Source organism: Emydura macquarii, unplaced genomic scaffold (genome assembly GCF_026122565.2).
Source record: "Emydura macquarii macquarii isolate MOO-44397 ecotype Brisbane River unplaced genomic scaffold, CSIRO-AGI_Emac_v2 contig_1551, whole genome shotgun sequence".
Taxonomy (NCBI): Eukaryota; Metazoa; Chordata; order Testudines; family Chelidae; genus Emydura; species Emydura macquarii.
This window is the reverse complement of record NW_027131688.1, coordinates 4,109,471-4,127,492: the sequence shown is the minus strand read 5'-3', so window position 1 is coordinate 4,127,492 and position 18,022 is coordinate 4,109,471. Positions and strand designations below refer to the sequence as shown.

At 42.1% G+C, this 18,022-nt stretch overlaps 1 long non-coding RNA gene across 1 annotated transcript; it reads right to left on the bottom strand.

The window, feature by feature from the left end:
• Positions 1-2,616: 2,616 nt before the first annotated feature.
• On the bottom strand, positions 2,617-17,256 carry LOC137157692 (uncharacterized). The gene is made up of 3 exons (XR_010921191.1): positions 17,143-17,256; positions 12,315-12,762; positions 2,617-2,714 (listed from the first exon to the last, which is right to left on the bottom strand). It is a non-coding gene; the product is annotated as an uncharacterized lncRNA (long non-coding RNA).
• Positions 17,257-18,022: the final 766 nt, after the last annotated feature.

The following is an 18,022-nucleotide window of genomic DNA, read 5'->3' as shown; positions in this document are numbered from 1 at the left end:
CCTAAGATTCACAGGAGGCATAATTCTATATATTACAATGCCTTTATCTAAATAAGTCCCTGCTCTTTGGCTGCCCCCAAATGGCACTACTCATACAAGTAAAGGTTTGCAAGACTGGGCTCTTACTTTACACCCAAGACAATACAACAGTCTCAGTGGAGTTTCCCTAGAGATGAATGGAGCCCGGTATGTGTAAACAAAGCTCCATCACACACATGCCAGTTTGAGAAAGAATAGCAGGTTCTCTTTAAAGGTTTTCTAAATATGAAATGTTCGTGAAACTATTGCAAGTTGAGCAGAATAATTTCTAAAGCAGACCAAATGCTCACTGTGCTACGAGGAGAAAATGTCCTTCCCCATAATCTTTGCAGAATGTCATAAAAAAAGAAACTATAAAATCTCTTTAAAGGTGCTTAATTCACAGCGCTATAAAAGAGAAGAGAATGGGAATTAAAATGCCTTTAAAAACACCATAGGAAAGAACAGATTAGAAACAATTGCTTGACAGAGAGCTCTTGTGAGATGAAAGCGTCTCCTGCAAAGTTCGGAGTTCCTTCAACGGCTATTGAAGCAAATGGGATTCACTGCACTTTACAAGTTTAGGGCAAGACACAGAGAACATGGGAAGAGCACGAGGAAGATTAATCAAGCCTCAAGCAATTAAACTAGTTAACGGGACATTGTCTGTCTGTTTGCTCAGATGAAGACAGAAAGACAGACATTTTGTAATAAAAAAATTGGTTCCAAAAGAAGATATTCACAAATCTTAACGGAAATGAAGCAAAATTAAGAATTGTCACCTGTAGATGGCAAGAGGTGAAACCAGTGGGAAAAGAACCATAATTTTGTGATGGGGTGCACTACAGAGACCTATTTCCTGTAGCTATTTCGCCATATTTCAAACTACTTAGCGATGAGCCAAACTCAGTAACAGCCACTGTATGATACAAGGATGTCATTTCGTCAAGGCATTTTGGTAGTTGATCACCAGACTCAACATGCTAGTAGACAGCTGCTTATTTGCTAGATTTTATAAACAAATAAAAGGGAACACATTTCAGCACAGCCCCATTTTGTGCCAGTTTACACCAGCTCTGGATCTAGCCCATTATTTTTATTGGATAAGGTCGGCTCACATTCCATACTGACCAGCAATGTGAATGTGATGCTGTATCAGTTCTAATTAGAACTGGCTGAGAAATTATCCACCCCTCCAGCACCCCACCAACAAATTTATTTTATGGGGGAAAAAAACAAATATTCATTTCCATTTGAAATTCCATCTGACATTTCAGATTTCCATCATGTATTTTTCCCCCATTGGCAGCTGACAACTGAAGAATTTCAGCTGGTCAGGTGAAAGTTCAGTAAAACTAAAAAATGGTTACCTGAAAAGCTAAAAATTCAGTCTTTGGTTGCCAATGCCAGGTTTTTTTCCCCGGAGGGTTTTTTCCCCCCCCCCCCCCCCCGATATAAACTTGGAAAAAAATCTACTTGTAAGCAGAAATTCCTTGAGGAAACTTCTATTCCATTAAAACAGCCACTTTTCATTGAAACAAAGTTGATGGATAATTTATGATCAGGTCTAGTATTAATAACACCATATGATGACACATCACTATGAAATGAGGCTCTCAATGCACTGTCCCTCTGCTGGTCTCTGGGACAGAAATTTCCATAAGTCACAGGGCATGCAAGAGCAGAGAAGGACCAAAACTGAATTGTTGATGATGTTCTAGCAGTATGTCTACACTGCCGGAGCAGCACTGATCAATGCAGTGGGATTGACTGAGCAGGCTGTGGAGACCCACTCAATTGATCCCAGAAGTGCTCTCTGTTCAACGCCAGTAATCCCCACTCCCCCCAAAAGAGTAAGATTGAGTTGACCGGAGGGCGTCTCTCATTGACGTAGCACAGTGAAGACACTGCAGTACAGCAATATAAGTCAACATTAAGCGACATACTGTACCTTGCATATTTCCCGTTGAACGCCAGCATCAGTCTAGACCAGGCCTAGCTTTAACAATACAGAATTAATGGGCTGCTTCCTACTTCCCCTGAATTTAAAGAAATCAGGCTTGGGACCATGCACCAGAAAACATCACTTTTTATATCTCCACCATCCTGTAATGTTTATTATTTGTAGATCATCTACCTGTTGAAAATTGGCAGGGGTAAAATTCATCCCAGGTGTTACTCCACTGAATTAGATGGAGCATAATGAGAGCAAAATTCATCCTTGAAATTAAATTCTAATGGAGGGTTTCATGGACATGGAGGACTGCTGTTACCTTGTTCTCCCACTTCTCTCTCTCACCTTACCCATTAGGTTATGTCATTGTCTTGTCTTTCAGGCTTCAGGGAGGCACTGTCATTTGCTATGCATTTGTACAACACCTTGTCCAATGGGCCTCTAACCTCACTGAGACTTTCATGCAGTACTGTGATTAAAATAATATCAGTAACCCACTGTGCACATACGTAATCTGCCTTTCTTCAAACTACACCATGATTAGCCCTCCCTGAATCAATTTCAGACCTCAGTTTTATGACTCTTCTCATCAGTATATCAAAACAATACCAAGATTCATGAGATTGTATTGATGGGTTTTATTTCCCACGGCTACAGAAAATACTGGCAGTACTGACCTTCTCCTTTGTTATCAAGGTCAGCTGGTATTTCAGAACTTTAGTTTGTTGTCCATTTCGGGATTCTGAAATCACATTTGTAGGTTACCAGATGGAAAAGGGAAATGATAATATAGAGTTTTTTATCCATTGTATCATAATAGGAAGATGGCAATATATATTATCTCTAAACAAAGGGGGAAATGGTCCAGGAGGTTCTGGTCATGCATAAAGTGCACATTTCCTTTTCAATGACATTTGCTCCAGTGTAACACAGATTCCTTTAAGCGGTACACATTCTAAATAGAGAACGCACTATAGGGAGGAATTTGTAAATGGCACCCACTCTGGAGGAACCTTTGTCTTCCTACAGTGGACTTCACAATTCTGTTGGGATTTAGTAATCTCTCTCCCTCTCTCTCATATTATATATATATATATATATATATATATTATATTAGGGATGGGAAATCCAGCTCACATAACGCAGAAGCTTCCTTGAAGCTAAAACCAAAAACATTTGACAGCTCTAGATGGTTTAGGTGTTTAAGAAAACCACCACCAAGAAAGCCTTCAAGTTATTTGGCTCCCCAGCTTCAAGCCCTTATCCCTTTCTCCCAACCCAGCCATATCTTCTATCTTCTTCTGCCCCATCTTCCATGACAACCGTGAAGAACATTAATCAGCGTAGAATATAGAAAGAATAGTTAATGGGTTTTGTGCTTTAAGAAAGCTTAGGAAAAGGGCTGGAAGGACCTGATAAGGGCAGTCCAGATGCTAGCACAGCACAAATAGAAGGTGAAAATAAGAACGGATGAGCTGACCGCAACTGAGCTGACTTCAGCCGGTTGGGTAAAAACAGGAAGTGCCAACCTGGTCACTGAGAATATGTCACATCACGTAACGACACTGACTGCAAAAGTGACACTGTTCACTGGTTGGTTACATACTGATCAAGCTGATTAGTTTGGTGATCAGTTTGAAGGTATTTAAACCCCCTGAAGTCAGCTGCACTTTGGACTGCAGCCCGCTGGGATCCTCGGTAGCTGGACCGAGCCCTTCTATGAACCAGCAGCGTCTGAGGGACGGCTAACACTTATTAGAGTTGACTCAGCCCAAAGGGCTTAGGGAAAGAAGCGCTTTTTGGTAATGTATGAAAGTACACTTGCTTTAAGATAACTGAGAGTTTGCAAGTGACCATCTGTCTGTAAACACAGTTTACAAATGACCATCTGTCTGTAAACATGAGGCAATAAGTAGTGAAATTGTACAAACGACCATCTGTCTGTATAAGGTAACAAGGAGTTTACAAACGACCATCTGTCTGTAAACATAGTTTACAAGCGACCATCTGTCTGTAAGTATAAGGAAATAAGTAACAGAATAGTGCACTATAAGAAATGATTACATGCATGGTAGAGTATTAGGCTTTTGTATCTTTTTCTGATATTGTGTGTGTATTAGTTATGTCTATGTACTTTGTTCTTTACTAATGAATGAATAAATGAGCAATATTTCTTTGGTTGAAACCTTGTTCACATTCTTGTTCGGTCACCCCTGCCCCTCGGTGGAGGCAAGTCCTCTGCTCCCGGAGACCCGCGATCCTAAACTAAGGCCTTTCAGGCCGCTTTGAGTCCACGATCAGTTGCAACAACAACATGCAATGTCTTGTGCATGCCAATCTATTATGCTTAATAGTTCTTCCATGCATAAAATCTCTAAATCCTTTTCATGGAGACAGAAAACTGTCAGGCCTCATCACTCTTATGGGAGACATCATGGTCCAGTGGAGTCATCGTTAAACTAGGAATTGGCATACCAATGTTCTACTCTTAGCTCTACCACCATGGAATTCGGGCAAGTCACTTCTACTCTGTTACTTTCCCTACCCTGTCTCAGTGAGGTTACTTACACTGAGAGAAGAAAGTTTGTTCAGTGAAAAATGGCTTTCATCAAAACAGAAATTTTCATGGAAAGTATCTGATTTCTAGCAAACATTTCATCTTTTAATAGAAAAACCGGGATTTTAGGCCAAAATTTCTCATTTCTTTAAATACAGACTCAAAAGCCTTTGCAAACTAATTGCTACACAAATGAAAGCTTTGTTTTCTTTGAATTTTTTCTAAAGGAACGAAAAAAACATTTACCAACCAGCTATAAATGAAAACTCTTCAGGGAAAGGTTTGATTCTTACTATGCATTTGTACAGGGCCTACCACAATGTGGCTAAGATCTTGGCTGTGACTGCAGAGGACACTAGAATACAAATAATAATCCCACACACTTTTATGCATACACTTCATTTCAGTAATGCGTGTGTTAGCAGGACCAGAGCTGTAGAGTCTGATCCTGTTACGTGCTGTATGTCTCTTGTGCGCTCCAGAGTATTCACAGCTTCTAATGATTTGAACTGGAAGGACATAGCACCTTTTCTGACACTTAGCATTTTCTATGATTGCACCCCTAATGTCTGGCACCACCCATGCAAAAAGATTTTTTTCTAAGCTTTTGGGATACCCTTCTTGTAAAATCATAAAGATGTTGACATTAAAAATATCACATTAACCAGATGAGAAAATTGTGCCAAACCTGAGCTGAAAAGTCCTATTTCATGAGTAATTTAGAATTAAATCCCCTCCCCCATTTGCTTTTAAAAGATAGGAATTAGTACTAGGCAGAGAGCCAGGAATGCTAAAATGCCTTGAAATCTTCCCTGTTTCATATGAATCATGTTTTTTAACATTAACATTTCGGTCTCAAAAATCACTGGCAGATGCTGAATCACTTCAGACACTGCAATTAAAAATAGATTAATACTTACTGAAGATAAGTCTATCAACAAGCAGCAACCTACTAGGCAACACTGTGGGTGCCAGAAAGAAAAGATAGAGTTGCAGGTTGCACAGCAAGATCGTTTAAATTAATCTTTAGCCCAGGCTATGCTGGTGTGAGCATGCTTGTAGTTCTTGGAACAGGGTGAGCAACTCAAATGAGCAAAGATGAAAGACAGGGGGCCATACAGAAGCAAGTGTGTATATGTTGTGTACAAAGATTCAGGATCCACTCTATGAGATCAACCAATACATTTTATTGACAATTCTATAACTCTGCTCATGGATTTCTCATTTCTGGTTGCTCGGTGGAGTCAAGAGTATCCAGCACATTTGGGATTTTCAGTCAGATTTTCTTTAAAAGCCCTTTAGAGGCCTACATCCAACATTGGTTCCTCCCCTCCCCCGGCTCAACTGCCAACTAACCCTGAAGGCATCTAAGTTTCCTCAGGCACCTCAGTTTCCTGCCAGTGAGCCTGTGCAAAGCCTCCTCAGGGCCATCTCCCAGCACCTCGCTTGCACCTGAGCCCCAGCAGGTTCCCTTTGAGGCTGCCCCCCACTGCCAAGCTTCTTCCAGAAGCCAACCATTTATTCCCCCACCTCACACCTCAGCCCTTTGTTCTCGAGCGGGGAGCTGTGCTCAGCTTCTCTGGTGAGAGGGGAGGTCCCTCCCTCTAGATCATTGGTTGCTAGGTATCAGCGTCCTGGGGACTGGGCTTTCCATTGTCTTCTTGGATTTTCCTCTGATATGGGTCAGCCTTGACCAGTCCTTTTTAATGAATTATTCAGTCCACTCAGACAGCTAGGACACACACACACAAACACCCCTTGGACTGCCCTGAGAGCAAACTTAATCCTTGCCCTCCACCATGGGTAGCCAGGCAAAGTACATGGAAAACTGAAGCACACACAGGCTTCATAAAGATTACAGAAAATTCCCCCTTCGGCACAGGTGCCTAACTCCAGGAGAGGATTCATGGCTGTGAATCCCAGAAGAGAGGTGGCCTCACATTAGGCATGAAACACCCCTCTCCTCAGCATTTCCTGTGGCCTAGCTGCAGCAGATCCTCACTCATTGCGCTGGCTTTGATGAATTCCATCTTTGGTGCCTAATTCTCCCTATGCTTTATATAAGGAGCCTGAGTGCCAGGACTGGGAATTCTACTCAGTGTCAGTGTCTCTAAAGTTAGACTCAGCATTATGACACTTAAGGCCCCTTGGTGAAGCTAGTCCTCTGTATTATATTGTATTCAGCATACTGGACTTTTTTCAAATCAGAATTTCCTTCTCCCTCATTCCCAGCTTTTCTGGGTTCATTTGTCACCCTGCTCCCTTTCTGCACCACTCACCTCCACCCAGTCTGTTCAAATTTTGAAACCTACAATACTGGAGCGGGTTGCATTGCATCTGGAGAAAAGTTGTGGCAAAGAGATCTAACTCAGTCCTTGGAGGTATGCACAAAAGAATAATGAGCAAGGGGAGGGATGCGGTATTGCCTCTGTAGAGAGATTAGTTGTGTGCAATTCTGGTATCCGCACTTCGCAGAAGATGTTGAAAATAGGAAAAGTTCAGAAAAGAGCTAGAAGAATGATTTAAGGTCTAGAAAACCCACTTTCCAGTGAGTGACTTAAGGAGCTTGATCTATTTAGTTTAATCAAAACGAAAGTTAAGAAGCAATTGTCCTGGACTATAATGACGTTGGCATGGAAAAAATCCTATTTCATGAGTATCAGACCTTAGGGAGCTCTTTAATTCAGCAAACAAAGGCATAACAACAAGATCCAGGGGCAGGGAGTGGAAGTTAGAAAAATTCAAACCGGAGACAAGAGACGTATCCAGGCAGTTAGCCTTGGAACAATGTATTAGAAGTGTTGGATTCCCTATCACTTGCATACTTTGGAAAGGCTCCAGTCTCAAATTAAAAGCTATTCTATAGTTCAGCTCGAAGTCACTGGGCTTGGCATTACATAGGAGAGAAAGTCTATGGCCTGCATTACGCAGGAGATCAGAGTAGGAGATCAGAGACATCCCTTCCGGCCTTAAAAATCTCTGAATTACACAAAAGCAAAGGCAGCTGATAGAAGGGATCTGAAGGCCTGTGGATACATATAATCTCTTGGTGGGATATGTTTCCCCAAGGTTAATGTTACATGTGTGCTCTTATCCCTGTGCAGGAGTTGCTGAAGACATCACAGGCCCGGGCCCGTTGTTTGGCTGGCTTAGGTATGGCTTTAGCTTTTGACATTGCATGGCACAGCTTTTTTTAAAAATTCACCCAAGTGTATGGATGGGGTATTTAAAGGTTACTGAAATAAAAACAGAGGGCCTGTCTCTGACCTCCTGCCATGAATGAGTGTGTTGCGTGAGATGGGGCCGCGAAGCTTTGTTCACCATTCGTTTGAGGTGGAGTGCAATTACACAAAATGCCTTGGGGTATCACTAATTCACCCTTTGCTATTTTGCAGGCTGGATGATAGATGTCCCCAGAATGCCCAGCAGGCTCTTTGAATCTCTCAGGAGAGATTTAACATCAGAGTACTGAAGTGAGTTCTTCTGTTATTACCAGCTCACTGCTCTCATAAGGTCTACTCCTCTGAGTCTAGAGCGGCACAAATAATGACATGTGTCAGACAGAGGCAAGCCCATTTTGTGTAGTACTCTTTACTTTCTCTGTTGTGACCTCCGGCAAGTTATTTAATCTCTCTGTGGCTCTGTAAAGTGGGAATGATATTCCTTACTTTGTCTATATTCTCTGTTTAGATTATGAACTGTGTGTCTATACAGTGCCTAGCATAACGGGTCCTGATCTCACTTACAGCCTCTAGGCGGTACTGGAATACAAATAGATCCATAATTCACTGCAGTCTTGCATTACTAAGACTTTGCTAACATCATCAACATATACTGTGCCACACTTACAATATCAACAAGTTACGCTATATTCCTCGAAACAAATAAAATGCACTGACTGGCATGTTCTTGCATCCTTTACTTTCACATTAATGCTTAAGAGTAATTTATCCACAATGGGGCCCACTGTTATTGCAAGCTATAACGAAGTAGTATGGCAAAAACACTCCTATGTTTTCCATTTAACAACACAGTAAGGATAATATAAGAAAGTTTGATTAGTTTATCTAATGATTCCCGCCCTTCCTTCAGTTTTAAGTTACTAATAAACCATTCCAATTATCACCGATAAAGGTCTCTTACTTCACCTCGCTGCCTCTGCAGACTACAGCTAACTTATGCGACATCACAAGACGACACGCAATGATGAATGATCTGACTTTCCCAGACCTAGTGATGCATTGCCTTGGTTCAGTCTGAGACTCAAAGACTGCTTGGAAATGTCCACAAGCAGATCTCAGTTGGGAGGACAAGAGGAAGCTGTCAGAGAGCTGAGAGATGAGTTGTTCTTAGTGCAACAGCAATCAAAATTAGAGTCTGAGAAATCTGCAGGTGATGGATGTCAGCGGTATTCAGCGAGAGGGCTGGCTCCATTCTGTCAGTCAGTTTGCATAAAATACTGAAAGCTGATCAACTTTCTTCTGATCTAACCACCAGCCTTCAGAAACACCGCACACTGAGATTTAGCTAATAGAAAACGGGTCAATCCATTGGTCTCTAGTCTAGGACATTTTGTGAGAATGTGCAAAAAGATGAATTGTGTTCAATAATGGAATAACCTTCCCACACTTTAGACCTTTCTACCTAACCCCCATCAATGTCCCAAAGCACAAGGGTATTCTGCTTTACAAACTTTTAATTCAATTTAACAGAATGGTGACTGCTCAATACTCAAATGTACGTCAAAGCCTTTTGTGAATCAGAGCATCAGGTCCCACATTGTTCCTGTCTTTGTTCATGACATACATGGGTGCACATTCTAGATCTGAGCATTAAATCGATTTAGTCAACCCCACCCTAAAGACGGTGCATTTGAGGGCTGAATAAAGAGATTTGATGCAAGTCCCAGTTTTAGCAGTCTCTGTCCCAAGGACAGGCTCTGCAGGTAGGGTACACTTGCCAAGTGGTGGGAGTATTCTACAGGAGATATGGGTGCATAGGGATGGGTTGGGGCATGTACATGCCAAATGATGTGGAACATACCCCCTGCCTAGATGCCACTCCATCTGTATGGGTGGTGGAAAGGCAGATTCAAGGTGGACAATTTCCACCCTCTAAATTTCACACCTAGTGATGGCTTTTCAGGTGCAGATGTATACACAGCTCAGATAAAAGTCCTTCCCACAGTACCCAAATTACCTCTCCCCTGAACATCTCTCCACAACATTAAAGATGAAAACCACATGTCAATATCATAGTTAAGGGAGAAACATACTATACCCTCTACTACTGACAGCATGTGAGGGAATATTGCACATTCCTCTTTGCTTTTCATTTCCTTGGTTTTGCTGGTTTTATCTACACTATGGAAGCGCAACCTAATCCTTTTGCTACCTCTGCTTCAGGTTCAGCTGGTTTCCTCTCCCCCATACTCACCTCTGTTTTTATTTTAAACTTGGTTCAGGACCTGAAAGAACAGGTCTAAGACTATTTAGAAAGATTGGACATACACAAGGCCATGGGGCCGGATGCAATGCACCCGAGGGTGCTGAGGGAGTTGGCTGAGGTGATTTCAGAGCCATTGGCTATTATCTTTGAAAACTCGTGGCAACAGGGGAGGTCCCTGAGGACTGGAAAAAAGCAAATATAGTGCCCATCTTCAAGAAAGGGAGGAAAGAGGATCCAGGGAACTACAGACCGGTCAGCCACACCTCAATCCCTGGAAAAATCATGGAGCAGGTCCTCAAGAAATCCATTTTAAGGCACTTAGAAGAGAGGAAGGTGATCAGGAACAGTCAGCACGGATTTACCAAGGGAAAGTCATGCCTGACCAATCTGATTGCTTTCTATGAAGAAGTGACTGGCTTTGTGGATGTGGGTAAAGTGGTGGACGTGATATACCTTGACTTTAGCAAAGCTTTTGATACAGTCTCTCACAGTAAGTTATCAGCAAGTTAAGGAAGTATGGGTTGGATGAATGGACTATAAAATGCATAGAGAACTGGCTAGAGCATAGGGCTCAACGAGTAGTGATCAATGGCTCCATGTCTAGCTGGCAGCTGGTCACAAGTGGAGTGCCCCAGGGGTCGGTCCTGGGGCTGGTTTTGTTCAACATCTTCATTAATGATCTGGAAGATGGGGTAGATTGCACCCTCAGCAAGTTTGCAGATGACACTAAGCTGGGGGGAGTGGTAGATACCCTGGAAGGTAGGGATAGGATACAGAGTGACCTAAACAAACTGGAGGATTGGGCCAAAAGAAATCTGATGAGGTTCAACAAGGACAAGTGCAGAGTCCTGCACTTAGGACGGAAGAATCCAATGCACAGCTACAGACTGGGGACCGACGAACTAGGCAGCAGTTCTGCAGAAAAGGACCTGGGGGTAACTGTGGATAAGAAGCCTGATATGAGTCAGCAGTGTGTTCTGGTTGCCAAGAAGGCTAATAGCATATTGGGCTGCATTAGGAGGGGCATTGCCAGCAGGTCACGGGAAGTGATTATTCCCCTCTATTCAGCATTGGTGAGGCCGCATTTGGAGTATTGTGTCCAGTTTTGGGCCCCCCACTACAAAAAGGATGTGGACAAGTTGGAGGTAGTCCAGCGGAGGGCAACAAAAAATTATTAGGGGGCTGGAGCACAAGACATATGAGGAGAGGCAGAGGGAACTAGGCTTTTTTAGCCTGCAGAAGAGAAGAATGAGGGGGGATTTGATAGCAGCCTTTAACTACCTGAAAAGGGATTCCAGGGAGGATGGATCTAGGCTGTTCTCAGTGGTGGCAGATGACAGAACAAGGAGCAATTTTCTCAAGTTTCAGGGGGGGGAGGTCTAGGTTGGACATTAGGAAAAGGTTTTTCACTTGGAGGGTGGTGAAGCACTGGAATGGGTTATCTAGGGAGGTGGTAGAATCTCCATCTTTGGAGGTTTTTAAGCTGCGGCTTGACAAAGCCCTGGCTGGGATTATTTAGCTGAGGTTAGTCCTGGTTAGTCCTGCTTTGAGCAGGGGGTTGGACTAGATGACCTCCTGAGGTTCCTTCCAACTCTATGATTCTATGAATATCAGTTTGGCTCCGCTTTATTATTTAGTAAACAGCTAAATATATCTGCTCTGATGTAAAACTCCAGGGAATCCCATGGAACTCAAGCAAGAGGAGAACCTGGTCTCTAAATTTTAAATAAGGGATGTGCCTTTTTATATTATACTTACAGCATCCTTCAAAAGTGCATGGTAATTCTGTCACTCCCTATCACATCACTGCAGTTACCAGCCCAGCTACCATAAACTGTGTGGTAGATTTATTCCAATTCCACATTAATACAATTAGAGCAACTTCTTCATTTTCTCCTCTGACTTCAATGAAGTTTGCCTAATTGCAACTGAGGCTATAATGTGGCCCAGAGTCAGTAAGAGAGGTGAACTAGTTTAGGTGAAGTAAGATCCAACCTAAGTCTTTGCCTGAAACTGGAACTGAACCCAAAATTAATCCTTTTCCTGGGGGCTGAAAATGTTTTAGCATTTTATGGTTACACTGAGGACTGGAAGAGCTAAAATACCACAAGAACAGCATTTTTCATGAAGTTTCCAGTGCCACCACCAAAACTAAGTACAAATTCTCACAAGAACGTGTTCTAGTGACACGCTAAATCAGTTTAGCAGACCAAGGAGATTCAGATAGTTCAAGTATACTTCCACGTTTTTGAGAACCTCCAACCAGTGATTGTGATCCCCACTACAGCTCATGGGAGGACAACAGTAGGAAATGGAGTTGTAGAAAGGCTGACTTACCGCTCGAGTGCCCCCTCACAGCTGGGCTTGGTGTAGCAGACCTTTCCTCTCCTTCCTCTCTAGCACCCCAAGCCAATGGTTGCCCCAGCCCTGCAGTGGTCTCTCTTCTTGTGACTCAGTCCTTGAGCCAGGTCACATTTTAGTCACACTCTTCCCGGGGTAACCACATCCAAAAATAATAGTTTAATGTCAAAAGTTCTTCAGCCCTAACTCTGGGCCCACTTGCCCTCACATCCTTCTCTCTGGGCTCTCAGTCATACTTATCCCCTTCTCAGGAGCTTCACACCACTTTCCCAGGGCCTAGGAGGGGAACGCAGTCCCCTGTGTTCTGTCCAGGGACTCTATAATCAGCAACCAAGGTCTGCACCATCCACCTGTCTCCCTGGCTTCTTCCTGCAATGACCAGGGCATAGGTGGTCATTCCTAGTGGTCGAAGCAGGAGTCAGGCCTAGTGGTCAGAGAAGAGAGTCAAAATCAAAAACAGTATCTGGTACCAATCCAGGATTCAGAGCCGGAGACAACATCAGAGGTAAGGCGGAGGAGCAGAGACCTGGAGTAGGGCAGGACAGCAGGAACTGGGAGTAGACGGGAGCCTGGGAGAGGAGGACAGGAACCGGCAGCAAGAACGAGGAGAGATCTGTAGTAACAGCCAGACAGGAATTCTTCTAGTTGCTCAGACACCTTCCTGCTGCTAGCTCCTGATTTATATAGAGCACTTTAGCCAATTGCAGGAGCTGGATATTTACCCCTATCAGGAGCTTCGGGGTGGGGCGACCCTTTGCGAGCTAACCCTTGGCTGAATCCTTCCCTGGTTATTCAGGAGAGCTGCTGAGTGGTAGTCATGGCCTGGGAACCCGTGTTCAAAGCCTGCATTCCCTCATACTTCCTACCATAGCCTTTTCTTCAGGCCTTCTCCCCAACCTGTTTCCGGGCTCTTGTCATCTTAAATTAGGGCTGTCCCACCCTCCAGGTGCAGCCTGATAGGTTAATTGGCCTTTCAGGCCCACATCAACTCTTTTATACCCCGTCACAGGTGTGTTATGCCTTGCAAAGGATGTTCAGTTCCAGCATTCTAGTTCAAGGCCAACTTTAGTTCATTCAAACCTCAAACTCATAATTTGCAAACTCACCTGAAGGGAGAGGAAGAAAGAAAAATTTGCTCAAAGCCCTGTAAACTAGACCTGGTCATATATATTTTCAGATGAAACATTTTTCTGTCAAAAAGTGCTGATTTGTCAAAAGCAAATCCTTCATGGAATAGTGCCGATTTGCATGAAATTTCATTAAAAAGAAATAATAAAGCATTCTAATAATATCAAAATAATCTTTTTTAACATCCTTGGAGTATTTGAAATGACACATTCTTTCAATTTTCTGGTGTGAAATGACTATTTCAATTATATATATATATATATATAAAATTAAATTAAATTTAAAAAAATGTAAATCAGAACGAAACATTTCAATTTTATTGAAAAAAGTTTCAATGATTCAAAATGATTGTTTCAGACTTTTGTTTCATGGGAAATTTAAAAATAAATGTTCTGTTTTGCAATGGAGAATTAATCAAAATTGCAGAATTCCCTATTAATTAGATAATCCAGTTCCCACCCATATCTACTGTAAACAAAAGTCCCAGGTTTGGCACTGTTTTCTTTAAATTATTATATTTAATGCATTTTGGCCTACTCAAAGGCTGGGTTTGACATTTGGTAACTTTATTAGTTATATGGAACTTCTCTGAATAACAAAACTTCCAAATTAAATAAAATCATAACAGAATTTACAACTGGAACTCAATCACGACATGTCATTTATTATGTTTTATGCTTTGCAAACCGTATTAATTCTTTATTGCAATTGGTTTATAAAAATAAATCAAACATTCCAGAAATTATTAAAACACACACAGTTACAATCCTCAAGCCTGCACTAAAGGCAGAAAATAAAAATGTAAACTAGTTATACACATTTTTTCTCTCTCCTCCCACCCCAGACATTGAATTTCTGTGAATTTTATGTCTGATTTAATGGGAAGTTATTGCTCATTACACCATGTGCACATATTTGTATTTTTTCTAACAGCCTAAGGCCTCAGTCCTGCAAACAATTTACCACTGGAACAGCTTACCCAGGGATGTAGTACATTCATCATCACTTGGCATCTATACATTGAGAGTCTTTCTATAAAATATTCACAAATTACTGAGCTCGATAATACCTTTGAGGGAAGAAGAATTTCCTTCACTGCAGGAATTTCTTGCCGAAATTCTCTGGCCTGGGTTATGCAGGAGGTCAGATTAGATGATCATAGCAATTCCTGCTCACCTGAAAAATCAATGAAGCACCTAAGCTCATGAAGACTCCCACTGAGTTTAATGAGACTGCTCACATGTAAAAAAGTTACTCCTGTTCTTAAGTGTATGCAGAAACAAGGCCTTTGGCTATACCACCAGCAAGCAGAATAGTAAAGAAGGAGACAGGGATCCAAGTTGTGAATTGAATATGTGGCTTGATATTTTTTGGTCTTAAATTAATAAATTCCAAGGCCAGAAGGCATCATTGTGATCATCTAGTTTGACCTCCTGTATAGCACAGACCACAGAACTTCCCCAGAATAATTCTGCAAGTATATTTTTTAGAAAGACATCCAAGCTTGATTTTAAAATTGTCACTGATGGAGAATCCACCACCAATTTGTTCCAGTGGTTAATTGCTCTCACTGTTACAGATGTAAAGCCTGATTTCTAGTATTATTTTGAATTTGTCTTGCTTCAATGTCCAGCCATTGGATCACATTATACGTTTCTCTGACAGATTGAAGTGCCCATTATTAAATATGTGTTCCCCATATAGATACTTAAAGACTGTAATAAGCCCACCCTTTGTTAAGCTAAATAGATTGAGCTCCTCGAGTCTATCACTATTAGGCATGTTTTCTCATTCTTTTTCTCGTGGCTATCACAAAGTGGAGGTATTCTTGGGATTTTCTTTGAGTGCTGTGTGTGTTCCTCAGTTTCCCCCATGTGTTACTCACGTATTTTGGTGATGGGACCTAGCTGTGTGATCGTTGCAGAGACCACTAGAGGACAGATGGGCCCTCTGCAGCCACACGTACGCAGACAATAGCCAGGACCCCTCTGCCCTGGATCAACCAGCTGCTACAGGTTGTATCAGGTCAAGGCAGGTGGAAACAAGGAGGAGTGGACACCTTGCCTGGGAAAGTGACAAAGGATTGGGGAGGGGCAAGGAGATGTGGCAAGCTGGAAGGGGTCATAAGGGGCCTTGGGAGCAGGGCCCGAGAATGCAGGCTCTGGGCTCCCTAGTTAATCACTGCTGTAACTTCCAACTAATCTGCTAACAAAGTCTCTCTGCGCTGTGATCCTGAGAACTACTAAACCCTTCTGATTTGCACGCTGACTGCAAGGTGGGATGCATGGCACCTATGGAGAAGTGGAAGAGCCCCCCCAGAATCCTCTCACAGGGGGAGCTCAGGGCAAGGCTGCTGAATGCTCAGCAGTCAGATTCAGGAGGCAGCGGCACGGGCGTGAAGGGGCCTGGGGCAGGGCGGACTCCAAGCATTAGACTCCTGACTGGCTTCGTCCGACTGGCTCCAGAGTTCCTGGGGGACTCCATCACAGTGACTTTTCTCAACCTTCTCAACAGCTTTCTCAATTTGTGGCCTCCGAGCTGGACACACTGTTCCAGCTGTGGTTTCATCAACGTCAAATACAGCAGGAAAATAGCCTCCTTACTTGTGATTCCCCTGTTTATGCACCCCAGGATTGCATTAGCCCTTTCGGCCATCGCGTCGCATGGGGAGCTCAAGTTTAGCTCATTGTCGACCAGCACGCCTCAGTCTTTTTCAGAGTCACTGCTTCCCCTATCCTGTAAGTGTAACTTATATTCTTTGTTCCTAATATTTAAAATTAGCCATACTAAAACACCTCGTTTGCTTGTACCTCGCTCATCGAGCAATCCAGTGCGCTCTGTAACAGTGACCTGTCCTCTTCGTTATTTACCACTCCACCAATTTGTGTGTCACCCGCAAACTTTATCAGTCACGATTTTATGTTTTCTTCCAGGTCATTGATGAACATTTGAAATAGCACAGATGGCTGCGGGACCTCACAAGAAAAACAGCCGCTTGATAATGATTCCCCAGTTTCATTTTAAAAGCTTTGTGTTAGCCAACATTTACTCCATTTAATGCGTGCCATATACATTTTATATCGTTCTAATTTCTTAATCAAATGTCATGTGACACCAGGTCAAATGTCTTGCAGAAGTCTTATTATATAACATCACCACTATTACCTTTATGAACCAAACTTGTAATCTCATCCAAAAAGTTATCAAGTGAATTTGACAGGATCTTTTCCATAAACCTATGTGGAATGGCATTAATTGCATTGCCCTCCTTTAATTCTTTATTAAATGACTCCCTTACCAGCTGCTCCATTAGCATGACTGGAGCTGATGTCAGACTGACAAGCCTATAATTACCCAGGTCATCCCATTTACCCTTTTATAATATTGGCACAACATCAACTTTCTTCCAGTCGTCTGGAACTTTGCCAGAGATCCAAGACTTATTGAAAATCAACAGTAATGGTCCAGCGAGCGCCTCAGCCAGCTCTTTTAAAAACTCTTCAAGGCAAGTTTTCTGGACCTGCTGATTTTAAAATGTCTGACTTTCGTAGCTGCTGTTTACCACCCTCCTGAGACAGTGATGGAATGGAAAGTGTGTCATCATCATATGATGAGATTACATCATCTGTTTTTTTCCCCAAACACAGAACAGAAATATATATTTAACAGGTCTTACTTTTTTGTGTTATTATCGATAATTCTAACATTTCCTGTGTCTTCTGTTTGCCTGAGCTTTTTCATGCCAGTAGACTCCATTCACTGCAAACTATTCCTCAAGCCCTAACAAAAATACACCTAGGCAGAGAAACAAAGGAAAGAGAAATAATTACACTCAAAGCACCCGTTTGTGTTATCATACACAGAGATTTATGCATTTTGGGCTCAGTGGGGCTTTATTCCCTTCAAACTATTAAAAAAAAAAAAAGGCACCACATTGCTTAAAAACAGGTGTAAAAATATCCCCTAAAGATTATGTTTATTATGATGATACATAAATAACTATGTATGAGCTTCACAAGGTCCCATAAATCACAATATTTAATGAAGATTTTTTGTTCATGGTCCTCATGGCTGTTTTAAATTTCCCTACAGGTTACTGCTAATCATAATGATGGATGGATAGACCAAAAGAACCTTTCTATATTCATCACAGTGTGATTTTAAGTAAGTGTTTTATATTGTCCTGCTATTCTCAGCGTGGTATCAAATAATGAATTCCCACGTGACTTGTGCCAACCTCAGAAAACATGTAAAGCATTTAAAAGAAAAAAAAGGGGAAAAAAAGACAATTCAAGTACTGTGTTATCTGCAGCCAAACAATAAGCCGAATATCTCTGTGTGTAGCTGCATTGTTACTGGTAGCCTTCAGACCCATCACAATTTCAGATTCCCTGCTGAATTAGATGAGATGGCAAAACAGTCTGAATATGCACTGAGTTATCAGGGCAAATTTATTTATTTGTTTGTTTGTTTAAGCAGCATTTAGCCTAGATCTCAAACAGCTGCATAAATAACCAATTTTATAATTAAACAATTGGTACCAAAAGAATGAGAGC